The 14,313-nt window shown below is 36.2% G+C and overlaps 1 non-coding gene across 1 annotated transcript; it reads left to right on the forward strand.

Annotated features, from left to right (window-relative positions):
* Positions 1 to 450: 450 nt before the first annotated feature.
* Positions 451 to 557, forward strand: LOC118884461. Its single transcript, XR_005017294.1, has one exon. It is a non-coding gene; the product is annotated as a U6 spliceosomal RNA (small nuclear RNA).
* The last annotated feature ends 13,756 nt before the right edge of the window (positions 558 to 14,313 follow it).

Raw genomic sequence — 14,313 nt, forward strand, 5'->3', positions numbered from 1 at the left:
TAAGAATTCTTATGAATGGATACTGAGTTTTATTGAATACTTTCTTTGCATCTAATGATATTCTATGGGTTTCATTTTAATGTTTACATTACTTACATTAATTATGTGAATTACATTAATATGTTTCATGATGGAAAACCATCCTTGCATTAGAAAATAAACACAACTTGATAAAATGTATCATATTTTTATACTTGGCTAGATTTGTAATTTGTAATTTGTTGTTATATGGGGGAAGACCCTATAAGCAGAGGGAACAGCAAGTAAAAGGCTCTGGGTACAAAAGTACCTGGTGTATTCAAGGAACTGCACAAAATTCAGAGTAGCTGAGGAGAGTCAACAGAAGAGTAGAAAATGCAGTTAGAAGGATAACAGAGGGCTAGATCTTGTCAGACCTCAAAGGTCATATTAAGGCCTTGGCATTTACTCTGAGATAAAAAGCAGTGTAAGGTGCTCACTTCGGCAGCACATATACTAAAATTGGAACGATACAGAAAAGATTAGCATGGCCCCTGCACAAGGATGACATGCAAATTCATGAAGTGTTCCATATTTTTAGTAAGTAGGTTCCTTAAAAAACTAAAAATAGAACTACCATATGACCCAGCAATCCCACTACTGGGCATACACCCTGAGAAAACCATAATTCAAAAAGAGTCATGTACCAAAATGTTCATTGCAGCTCTATTTACAATAGCCAGGACATGGAAGCAACCTAAGTGTCCATCATCGGATGAATGGATAAAGAAGATGTGGCACATATATACAATGAATATTACTCAGCCATAAAAGAAACGAAATGGAGTTATTTTGTAGTGAGGTGGATGGAGTTAGAGTCTGTCATACAGAGTGAAGTAAGTCAGAAAGAGAAAAACAAATACAGTATGCTAACACATATATATGGAATCTAAGGAGAAAAAAAAAGAGGTCATGAAGAAGCTAGTGGCAAGATGGAAATAAAGACACAGACCTACTAGAGAATGGACTTGAGGATATGGGGAGGGGGAAGGGTAAGATGTGACAAGGAGACAGAGTGGCATGGACATATATACACTACCTAACGTAAAATAGATAGCTAGTGGGAAGCAACCGCATAGCACAGGTAGATGAGCTCTGTGCTTTGTGACCACCTAGAGGTGTGGGATAGGGAGGGCGGGAGGGAGGGAGATGCAAGAGGGAAGACATATGGGAACATATGTATATGTATAACTGATTCACTTTGTTATAAAGCAGAAACTAACACACCATTGTAAAGCAATTATACTCCAATAAAGATGTCAAAAAAAAAAAAAAGCAGTGTAAGGATTTTAAGAAAATCTACGTTTTAACAGGATCACTCTGTCTGCAGTGTTAAAAGGAGATAGGATGGGGTAAGGGCAGAAGCAGAGAGACCATCCGAAGCATATTACAAGAATGTTGATAAAAAATGTTGAAAACTTTGACCGTGTGTGGTAGTGGGGATAACGTAGAAGACAGTTGCATAAGCATTTCTGGAATCCAGCGCTTGGGAGTCATCAACATTTAGATAATATGTAAAGCCACGTGAGTGGAGTAGATCACTTAGGTAGTAAGTGTGACTAGAAAAGACAAGATGTCCAACTACTCTACCCTGGGACACTCCAATATGTGAAGATAGAGTAGATGAACAGGAACCAGCAAAAGACAATGAGAACAAGTGGCTACAACTGTAAAAGGAGAACTAGGCAAGTGTGGCGTTGGAAGTCAAGTGAAGAAAGTGTTTCAAGATGGACATAGTGATCAACTATGATAAATGCTACCTGTAAATCAAGATGAGGAGTGAGAAATGATCATTGGCAATTGGTGGTCACTGCTGATCTTGATAAAGTGCAGGTTTAGTGCACTGGTATAGTATAGGAGGAAACCTGATTGCAGTGAATTCAAGGGAGAATGAGAGGAGAATACAAGAAAGGGTGAGTCTTTTAGAGGGTGCTTTTATTTTAAAAGGGGAAATGAAAAATGATGTGAGAGCTGGAAGGAGATAGGGAGTCAAGAGGAAATCATTTCATGATGGTGGTAAAAAAAAAAATCCTACCTGGATGATGTTCTGAATAATCTAAGAAAAGGGAAAAAATGATGATGCAGGAGGGAGATGAAAGAATTCCTGGATTATTATCCTTGAGCGAGTAAGGGAAAATAGGATAAGGGCACAAAACCAGAGCCACCCTCAGTGCAGAATATGGAGGGTTCCTTCATAATAACATGAGACAATGTTGTCCCCAGGAACTCAGCAATAGATACCTGGGTAGATGGGGTCGGATCTCTTGGAAATCTTATTCTGATTGCTTCCATTTTTGCAAAGAGGAAAGAAATTAAGTTATGAGCTGATAATAAGGATAAGAAGACATGTTGCAAGTATAAAGAAATGGGGAGAAAAGAAGTGGTGTGCAAAAGAGAAAATCAACCAGGAAAATGTATTTTGATCAATGGGCAGCATGAAGAATCCTCTTAGTTTAGAGATTATAAATTTAAAGTGAGATCGGTAAGCACATTTTGTTTTGTTTTGTTTGTTTTTTGGTTATAGTATGGGCATAGAGTGTGCAGAGTTGAATTTGACCAGTGCTTTTACCGAGTGGGATAAAGAGCAAGAGAGTCAAGGGTCTGTTATACGCTACTCCTCTTCAAAATTCTGTGGTTGGTGGTATGATTTCTAAAATTAAAAATTTATTTACAACCATCATTAAATCCAAAGAAAGAGTTTTTGACATTATAATTTTCCCCATTAATAAAAACTAAAACTAACATCATGGGAAATAAGGAAATTATTCTCAAAAGTACTTTGAACCACAATATTAAACCATCATGACTGAAAATAAGTAACTTGCAGTATGAATGGAAATTTGCACTTAATATATCAAAAACAGTTTATACAGTAATAATAATAAATGATACAATCCTTTTGAAACCAAACATAAATTTTAAGACACTATCACAAAGAGATGATTATGGACTAATTTCTGTCTCTACCAATACGAAGCTACAAACTGATTTGTTTTCTGTCTCAGAAATAAAATTTACTTTTCTTAGCACAGAAATCAAGAAGATGACATTCTTTTATCAGCATGCAAGAACGCATTTTAAGGCGATGAGTGCTGGAGACAATTTATTTCAAGTAAGTTTTTATGTGTAAGAGAAAGTATATACAAAATATGTATGACTTTACTTTTTTATTTTAAAATATGTTCTTCTCAAATATCCTCTTGGCCTCTCCTGCCCCCTGGATCTTTCCCTATTTGCTTCACAGCAGCTGCTCTCTTGGCATTCCAACTCAACCACAATCACATGAACAATCATAGTCTAGGAGAACCTGGCTCTCCAAAGAATTTTTGAACCCAAGTGAAACCAATGAGAATAATATCTGGTTTCCCAAGTGGCTGCCAAAGGGGCCAAATAATGCAACCTAGAAGAACAAGGGAATTGATACCTCATGTGGTGAACTTTGACCAATAGGAACAGGAGACAAAAACAAGTCAGTCATATAAACTCCCTCTCCTTCTTCCCCAAGGTTTTACTCTGAGCCAGTTTCTCTGCTGACCCTGCCTGGAGGAGATGACCTGTAAGGCACAGCAGGCCTCCCACCAAGCAGCCAGCTGTATCTGTTGCAGTACAGCATGAAACAGGGCTAGCACTATACTATATCACCTTGCATGGCACCTATCTAGCCTTCCCTGCCTCACTTCCCTTTGCCCTCACTCTCATTTGCTAGAACTGCACCTCACACAGCATCAGCACTTAATCCTTGCATTTGACTCGATTTTCAAGAGCCCACAGGCTAAACCAAGAAAAAGCAGGGTCCAAAACACATGGACAGTAGAGATTTTACATAGCAAACATTCATGTAATCACCAACCAAGTTAAAAATTAAAGCATACTTTAGAGGCTTCTGCTTGTGCCCGTCACCAAATACATAAAGATAATCATTATTAAATTAACATAAATGTAAGTCTAAGCCCATTCCCATTGGAGCAGCAGAAAGTGAAGTCTCTATTGTTCTTGGGGCTTCAATTCTCTTCTACTTGGGGGAAAAAAGGTGCAAAAAGTGAATCTCTTTAATCACAGGACACACGAACTTTACATGCTCTGTTGACACGGAGATTCTCTCCCTATTCTCTAGTTTCTTTATAAAAGCACTGTCTCTATCTGAAACACCTAGCAAAATTGCTTCAATAGCTCAGGTTTTTGTGGAACAAAAGCCAGAAAAGTGAGTGTTTTGCAGGCCATGTCTGCTTAAATCCATTTATGTCCACTTATTACAAACGTCCTCAAAAACAAAGCAGTACAAAACTACTTGTAAAACAAACTCCCAACGATATTTGTAAAACTAGGGAGGAGAAAATATGGGTGTTTGTATAAAAATCCAGCACTGTTTATGATTAAAAAAAAAAAACAATTCTAATGCAAAGGAAAATGAGTAAATTAATTAGTTGACTTGTTCTACTTTGTGGCATTCAGCTTAATTTTAACTTTGTAAATTCAGAGTTCCTCATTTGATTTACAGTCAACAAGACCAGAAATTGTGTCAATTTTATTATTTTAAACGTTTTGTTGTGTATTATGACATACTTACAAAAAAGTGCGTAAGATACATTTTGTTTATTGAATTATTATAAAATAACCCCCCGTGAAAACAGATGAAGAAATAGAACATTGCCAGTGACTTTCAGAAACCCCCAGTACACACTCTCTCTCACACTCTCTCCCATATTCCTTTTTTTCCTTTTCTGTACACTTGTAGGGATGCATCTCTAAACACAACGGTTTAATTAACCTATTTTTGAAACTTATATAAATGGATTTGAATAGTACATATTTTCTGATTCTGGATTCTTTCAACAGTATATTATACATCTGTTTTATTCTATGTTTTTGCCTATAGCTTAAGTTTATTCATTTTCCTGAATAGTATTCCATTGTAATTATAAACCACAATTCATGTGCCCACTCTATAATAGACATTCGAATTATTTCCAGCTTGGGGCTATTATGAGTAATGTTACTGTAAAGATTTGTGTATGTGTCTTCTAGGGAAAATCTGCATATACCTCTGCTGGATAAGTTCCTAAGCATAGAATTTATGGGTAATAAGGAATGCATAGCTTCAATTTAATTGTTAAGACAAACTGCTTTCCAAAATGGTTGCACCAGTTTACACTTCCACCAAAGCTGTATGAAAGTTCCTATTGTTTCACTTTTTTGGCAAAACAAAATAGCCTGGCATTTTCTGGCGTTTTAAAATTTTAGCCATTCTGTTGGGGTCTAATGGGATCTCATTGTGGTTTTATTTTATGCTTCCCAATTACTATTAGTAAAATAGCACCACATATTCTGTTGTATAATAATTGCGTAATGTGGATATTTTCTTATACAACATGCCTGTTCAAATTTTTTGCCCAATCTTCTACCAGATTTTTTTTCCCTTATTGGTTTTTATGAATTACTTAGAAATCTGGGCCATTTATAGTTAAATGGGTCACAAATATCTTTTGTTATTTGGCTTAATATTCACTTTCTTAAAGGGTTATTTTAAGGAATGTAAGCTTTTACATTTAATACAGTCAAAATTATACATTTTTTAGAGTTTTTTATATTTTATTGAACAGTATTTTCCTAATCCTCCAGTACAATATTGAAGATAAATGGTAATAGCAAATATCCCTGCCTCATTTCACTCCCAAAGTGAAAGCTATCAACATTTCACCATTAAGTATGGTGCTGGCGTCAGGGGTTGGGGTTTATCATATTAATGATGTTCCCTTCTATTCTTAATGTTATAAAAGTTTTGTCATGACTAAATGTCTAATATCAAAAGCTCTTCTGTAGCTATTTCAGCAGCTATGATATTTTTCTCCATCACTTTGTTCACAGGAGGACTATAGGGAATACTGTAGGGTATGTTTACTATTGAACAAACTTTGCATCCCTGAAAGAATATTGTACAGCCAACCTTTTACATGGTATAAAATTATATGTTGCTGGATTCAGTTTGTTGGTATTTTAGTTAGAATTGCTGCATCAGTATTCATGAGTCAAATGAGTGGAAGAGACATTAGTCAGTAATGTTCCTGTAAGTTTTGTTCTCCAAGTTATGTTGAGCTCATCAAAAGAGCTAGAGGATGTTTCATACTTTTCAAGTGTCTGGAAGAATCTGTATATATTTGGTATTCTTTTTTTCCTAAAATGTCAAGAACGGCTCCTTCTCTGAAAATCTGCCCTTAAAATTCTGGTCACCTCAGCCTCACTGAAATCCAATCTCTTTTTCCTCAACACAAGGAGATTGGCATGATCTGCTTTGGATACCCTTCCTAATAGGAAGATAAATCTATTCTCTGTTACTCCATCATGACCAGAGCACAAATCAAAATATACAATAATTTGATGGAGATTATTTTGTGCATTAAGTCTTTGTCAAGAAAATTATCAATAATTTTTTTGGAAAGGAGCTTTCTCTCATTATTCTCTGTAAAGGTAAAAAAGAAGATTCATTTCATCAGAGGTCTCAAATTTTCTAGCACAGGAATAAGCAATTTAATCTCCTAACTTCTGTGATATTCTGTCTTTCCTTTTGTCTTGTTATCCTTTCTTAAGACAATTGAATGTGTTTTTAATGAACTTTCTAACCCAGAGAGAATCTGGAAATTGTTTAGACAATATAATTTAAAACACTTTTACTACCTTTTTTTCTAGATTTTGCTTTTTTCCTTAAATCAATTTTGGTAATTTATATTTTTCCAGAATTAAATTACACTCTTCCACTCATCTAGAATTTATTTTTTTAAACATTTTTTCTAATCATAACACATGCTTTTGAAAACACTATTAGACAAGACTCAAAAAAAGTTTTAATTTTTTTCTGATTAGTTATGTCTGTTCCACTTCCAAATATATTTTCTGCAATCTCTTTCTGAATTGATTAGACTCAACAGAAAATATTATTTTAGTTGATATTTCATACCTTTGAGAGAAATCAACTCTTGGAATTACTCATCGCTTAATATATATTTCTTTTATTTTTTATTTACTTAATTTTTTCTTTATATTTCCCTTACATTGCTATTTAAAATTTTCTCATGATTCTTCACTTTAATAATTAGTTTATTTATTTTCATTCTTTCCACTAACATATAGAAAATATTTTCACTATGAATTTACCTCTCACTCCCTCTTGCAAGAGCACCGGAAACACAACTAACTGCTGAACAATCATTGACAGAAAGACACTGGAAATCACCAAAAAAGATATCCCACATTCAAAGTCAAAGGAGAAGCCACAATGAGACAGTAGGAGGGGCACAATCACAATAAAATCAAATCCCATAACCACTGGGTGGGTGACTCACAAACTGGAGAACACTTATACCACAGAAGTCCACCCACTGGATTGAAGGTACTGAGCCCCACGTCAGGCTTCCCAACCTGGGGGTCCAGCAATGGGAGGAGGAATTCCTAGAGAATCAGACTTTGAAGGCTAGCAGGATTTGATTGCAGGACTTCAACAGGACTGGGGGAAACAGAGAATCCACTCTAGGAGTGCACACACAAAGTAGTGTGTGCATCGGGACCCAGGGGAAGGAGCAGTGACCCCATAGGAGACTGAGCCAGACCTACCTGCTAGTGTTGGAGGGTCTCCTGCAGAGGTGGGGGGTGGCTATGGCTCACCACAGGGACAAGGTCACTGGAAGCAGAAGTTCTGGGAAGCACTCCTTGGCATGAGCTCTCCCAGAGTCTGCCATTAGGCCCACCAAAGAGCTGGGTAGGCTCCAGTGCTGGGTCGCCTCAGACCAAACAACCAACAGAGAGGGAACTCAGGCCCACCCATCCAGAGACAAGCAGATTAAAGTTTTACTGAGCTCTGCCCACCAGAGCAACAGCCAGTTCTACCCACCACCAGTCCCTCCCATCAGAAAACTTGCTCAAGCCTCTTAGATAGCTTCATCCACCAGAGGGCAGACAGAAGAAGCAAGAAGAACTACAATCCTGCAGCCTGTGGAACAAAAACCACATTCACAGAAAGATAGACAAGATGAAAAGGCAGAAGGCTATGTACCAGATGAAGGAGCAAGATAAAACCCCAGAAAAACAACTGAATGAAGTGGAGATAGGCAACCTCCCAGAAAAAGAATTCAGAATAATGATAGTGAAGATTATCCAGGACCTCGGAAAAAGAATGGAGGCAAAGATCGAGAAGATGCAAGAAATGTTTAACAAAGACCTAGAAGAATTAAAGAACAAACAAACAGAGATGAACAATACAATAACTGAAATGAAAAATACACTAGAAGGAATCAACAGCAGAATAACTGAGGCAGAAGAACAGATAAATGACCTGAAAAACAGAATGGTGGAATTCACAGCCATGGAGCAGAATAAAGAAAAAAGAATGAAAAGAAATGAAGACAGCCTAAGAGACCTCTGGGACAACATTAAATGCAACAACATTCGCATTATAGGGGTCCCAGGAGGAGAAGAGAGAGAGGAAGGACCCAAGAAAATATTTGAAGAGATTATAGTCGAAAATTTCCCTAACATGAGAAAGGAAATAGCCACCCAAATCCAGGAAGCACAGAGAGTCCCAGGCAGGGTAAACTCAAGGAGAAATATGCCAAGACACATAGTAATCAAATTGACAAAAATTAAAGGCAAAGAAAAATTATTGAAGCAACAAGGGAAAAATGACACATAACATAGAAGGGAACTCCCATAAGGTTAACAGCTGCTTTCTCAGCAGAAACTCTACAAAGCCAGAAGGGACTGGCATGATATATTTAAAGTGATGAAAGGGAAGAACCTACAACCAAGATTACTCTACCCGGCAAGGATCTCATTCAGATTCGACGGAGAAATCAAAAGCTTTACAGACAAGCAAAAGCTAAGAGAATTATAAAGGAAACACAAGAGAAGAAAAGGAACTACAAAAACAAACCCAAAACAATTAAGAAAATGGTAATAGGAACATGCATATCAATAATTACCTTAAATGTGAATGGATTAAATGCTCCAACCAAAAGACACAGGCTCACTGAATGGAAACAAAAAAAAGATCTGTATATATGCTGTCTACAAGAGACCCACTAGGGACACATACAAACTGAAAGTGAGGGGATGGAAAAAGATACACGAGGCAAATGGAAATCAAAAGAAAGCTGAAGTAGCAATACATATATCAGATAAAATAGACTTTAGAGAATGTTACAAGAGACAAGTAAGGACACTACATAATTATCAAGGGATCAATCCAAGAAGAAGATATAACAATTATAAATATATATGCACCCAACATAGGAGCACCTTAATAAATAAGGCAAATGCTAACAGCTATAAAAGAGGAAATCAACAGTAACACAATAATAGTGGGGGATTTTAACACCTCACTTACACCAATGGATGGATCATCCAGACAGAAAATTAATAAGGAAACACAAGATTTAAATGACACAACAGACCAGATAGATTTAACTGATATTTATAGGACATTCCATCCAAAAACAGCAGATTACACTTTCATCTCAAGTGCTCATGGAACATTCTCAAGGATAGATCACATCTTGGGTCACAAATCAAGCCTTGGTAAATTTAAGAAAATTGAAATCCTATCAAGCATCTTTTCCGACGACAGTGCTATGAGATTAGAAATCAATTACATGGAAAAAAACGTAAAAAACACAAACACATGGAGGCTAAACAATAAGTTACTAAATAGCCAAGAGATCACTGAAGAAATCAAACAGGAAATCAAAAAATATCTAGTGACAAATGACAATGAAAACATGATAATCCAAAACCTATGGGATGCAGCTAAAGCAGTTCTAAGAGGGAAGTTTATAGCAATAAAAGCCTACCTCAAGAAACAAGAAAAATTTCAAATAAACAATCTTACCTTACACCTAAAAGAACTAGAGAAAGAAGAACAAACAAAACCCAAAGTTAGGGCTTCCCTGGTGGTTCAGTGGTTAAGAATCCGCCTGCCAATGCAGGGGACACAGGTTCAAACCCTGGTGCAGGAAGATCCCACGTGCCGTGGAACAACTAAGCCCGTGCGCCACAACTACTGAGCCTGCACTCTAGAGCTGTGAGCCACAACTACTGAGTCTGTGTGCCACAACTACTGAAGCCCGCGCGCCTAGAGCCTGTGCTCCGCAACAAGAGAAGCCACCACAATGAGAAGCCCGTGCACCACAAGGAACAGTAGCCCCCGCTCACCACAACTAGAGAAAGCCTGTGTGCATGCAGCAACAAAGACCCAATGCAGCCAAAAATAAAATTAAATAAATTAAATAAATTTTAAAAAAAAACCAAAGTTAGTAGAAGGAAAGAAATCATAAAAATCAGAGCAGAAATAAATGAAATAGAAACAAAGAAAACAATAACAAAAATCAATAAAACTAAAACCTGGTTCTTTGAGAAGATAAAGTTGATAAACCTTTAGTCAGACTCATCAAGAAAAAGAGGGAGAGCACTTAAATCAATCAAATTAGAATGAAAAAGGAGAAGTTACAATGGACACCACAGAAATACAAAGCATCCTAAGAGACTACTACAAGAAACTCTATGCCAATAAAATGGACAACCTGGAAGAAATGGACAAATTCTTAGAAAGGTATAAACTTCCAAGACTGAATCAGGAAGAAATAGAAAATACGAACAGACCAATCACAAGTAATGAAATTGAAACTGTGATTAAAAATCATCCAACAAACAAAAGTCCAGGACCAGATGGCTTCACAGGTGAATTCTATCAAACATTTAGAGAAGAGCTAACACCCATCCTTCTCAAACTCTTCCAAAGAATTGCAGAGGAAGGAACACTCCCAAACTCATTCTACAAGGCCACCATCACCCTGATACCAAAACCAGACAAAGATACAACAAAAAAAGAAAATTACAGACCAATATCACTGATGAATATAGATGCAAAAATCCTCAACAAAATACTAACAAACAGAATCCAACAGCACATTTAAAGAATCATACACCATGATCAAGTGGGATTTATCCCAGGGATGCAAGGATTCTTCAATATATGCAAATCAATCAATGTGATACACCCTATTAACAAATTGAAGAATAAAAACCATATGATCATCTCAATAGATGCAGAAAAAGGTTTTGACAAAATTCAACACCCATTTATGATAAAAACTCTCCAGAAAGTACGCATAGAGGGAAACTACCTCAACATAATAAAGGCCATATATGACAAACCCACAGCAAACATCATTCTCAATGGTGAAAAACTGAAATCATTTCCTCTAAGATCAGGAACAAGACAAGGATGTCCACTCTCACCACTATTATTCAACATAGTTTTGGAAGTCCTAGCCACGGCAATCAGAGAAGAAAATATAGATCAATGGAACAGGATAGAAAACCCAGAGATAAACCCACGCACGTATGGTCAACTAATCTATGACAAAGGAGGCAAGGATATACAATGCAGAAAAGACAGTCTCTTCTTCAATAAGTGGTGCTGGGAAAACTGGACAGCTACATGTAAACGAATGAAATTAGAACACTCCCTAACACCATACACAAAAATAAACTCAAAATGGATTAAAGACCTAAGATCGGACTAAAACTCTTAGAGGAAGACATAGGAAGAACACTCTTTGACACAAATCACAGCAAGATCTTTTTTGACCCACCTCCTAGAGAAATGGAAATAAAAACAAAAGTAAACAAATGGGACCTAATGAAACTTAAAGTCTTTTGCACAGCAAAGGAAACTATATATAAGATGAAAAGACAACCCTCAGAATGGGAAAAAATATTTGCAAATGAATTAATGGACAAAGTATTAATCTCCAAAATGTATAAACAGCTGAGGCAGCTCAATATTAAAAAAACAAACCCAATCATAAGATGGGCAGAAGACCTAATTAGACACCTCTCCAAAGAAGACATACAGATGGACAAGAGACACATGAAAAGTGGCTCAACATCACTAATTATTAGAGAAACACAAATCAAAACTACAGTGAGGTATCACCTCACAGCAGTTAGAATGGGCATCATCAGAAAATCTACAAACAACAAATGCTGGAGAGGATCTGGAGAAAAGGGAACCCTCTTGCACTGTTGGTGGGAATGTCAACTGATACAGCCACTATGGAAAACAGTATGGAGGTTCCTTAAAAAATTAAAAATAGAATTACCATATGATCCAGCAATCCCACTACTGCGCATATACCCAGAGAAAACCATAATTCAAAAAGACACATGCACCCCAATGTCCATGGCAGCACCATTTACAATAGCCAGGTCATGGAAGCAACCTAAATGCCCATCAACAGAAAAATGGATAAAGAAGATGTGGTACATATATACAAAGGAATATTACTCAGCTATAAAAGGAATGAAATTGAGTCATTTGTAGAGATGTGGATGGACCTAGAGACTGTCATACAGAGTGAAGTAAGTCAGAAAGAGAAAAATAAATATCGTATATTAACGTATATACGTGGAATCTAGAAAAATGGTACAGGTGAACTGGTTTGCAATGCAGAAATAGAGACACAGATGTAGAGAACAAACGTATGGACACCAAGGGGGGAAAATGGTCAGGGTGGGGGTGGTGGTGGGATGAATTGGGAGATTGGGATTGACATGTATACACTGATGTGTATAAAATGGATGACTAATAAGAACCTGCTCTATAAAAAATAAATAAATAAAATATAAAAATTAAAAAAAAAAAACAGAATAATTTGCAGCCAACAGAAAAAAAATTTACCTCTGTGTTGCATTAGCACTGTCACACATGTTTTGAATAACAATATCTTAATTGTTATTGACTATATGCCATTATCTGTGATTTAGTTTAAACTCTTCTTATAAGCAGTGCAAAAAGGGCGTATTTATAAATACAGGATCACTGCGTTTTTCTGTTTGTCATTTTATTTTTTGATTTATTGAACTGAAATTAGAAACTCTCCATACTATAACTGGAAATGGCTCTCAATGTGCTAATCCTGATTAATTTTGAGTTTAATGATTATTTAAAATCATATGCTCAATTCATTGGACATAATATATAAATCCAAAATTATATACCTCTGTGTTAATTCATTTTTTATATTATAACAATTCAATCCTTAAGGTCTTTATTTTTGCTAATTTAATATTCCCTTGACCAAGAATGCGATATTAAATTTTCTCACTATAATCATGCCCTTATATGTTCTACTTGCATTACTGATCTGATTGTTCTTTTTATTTGTGACATTACCTTTGTAATTTAGAGTAAAGTGACATTTATTCCCTTATTTTTATTGTGTACTTTACCTTATTTCAATATATAATTACACATTATACCCATTAGGTTTCAAGTAGGAAATAAATGACACAAATTGAACAAATTGAAGTAGGTTTAGTTAAGGGACTATTTTTTTTAAAGGGTTGGCAGGGGAGGAAATCCATAAAGGATAGTGCAGACTCCAGAACTAGTAAGAGCAAGTTACCATCCCAGATCTGAAGAAAGAGAGTGCTGCGTGCAGAGAGGGCACTGGCCAACACAGCCATTATCTTCAGTGGAGGTTCAAAGCCAGCTTGAGGCAACCCTGTACAAAATGGGGGTCTCTTCCTGCTCTCACTGCCTGATCTTTTCGCTATAAGGATGAGAAATCATGCCTTAATAAGCTAAAGTTGTGTGTAATTGCTCTTTATCCAAGAAATAGATAAAAACTCACAAGTGTTTATCCATTCAAATCCAGCTCAAGAACTGCATCCTTGAAAACTGTCTTTGAACTAGGGAATTGTTTTAATCACTATTATTCCACCACTGAACTTTATATATATTTTTTCTTATTACACTTAACACATGACATTAATTTTTTATTTTTATCTTCTTTTATAGAGGATAAATTCCTTGACGAGAAGACTGCCTTATTTGCCTTATTTTTATTTTATTATGTAAAAATAATCTCGGGATGGAAAACAATCATTTTCTGAGAGCATACCCTAGATTGAAGGAAAACACACTATATATGTGACATCCATGTATTCCTTTGGCCCTCCAGTAAAACCAAAGTATACTAAGGTCCACAATAAATATCAATCTGTCCCTTGTCTCATATGGGATGGTTTATTGACATTTCCACATTAGTCCTTTGCTGTTGAGACAGCTAACTGTTTTATGATGTCCCTTTTCCCCTTTCATAGTGATCAAATTTTTAGCTGGATTGCATTTCCATCCTTCATTACATGGCCATGTGCCTAAATCCTTACCAACCGATTGTGAGAGAAAGTGATGTGTGAAACTTCAAGTTTAACCAATCAAAACAAATTGTTATGTCCTCTACT

This window comes from Balaenoptera musculus, chromosome 18 (assembly GCF_009873245.2).
Source record: "Balaenoptera musculus isolate JJ_BM4_2016_0621 chromosome 18, mBalMus1.pri.v3, whole genome shotgun sequence".
Taxonomy (NCBI): Eukaryota; Metazoa; Chordata; class Mammalia; order Artiodactyla; family Balaenopteridae; genus Balaenoptera; species Balaenoptera musculus.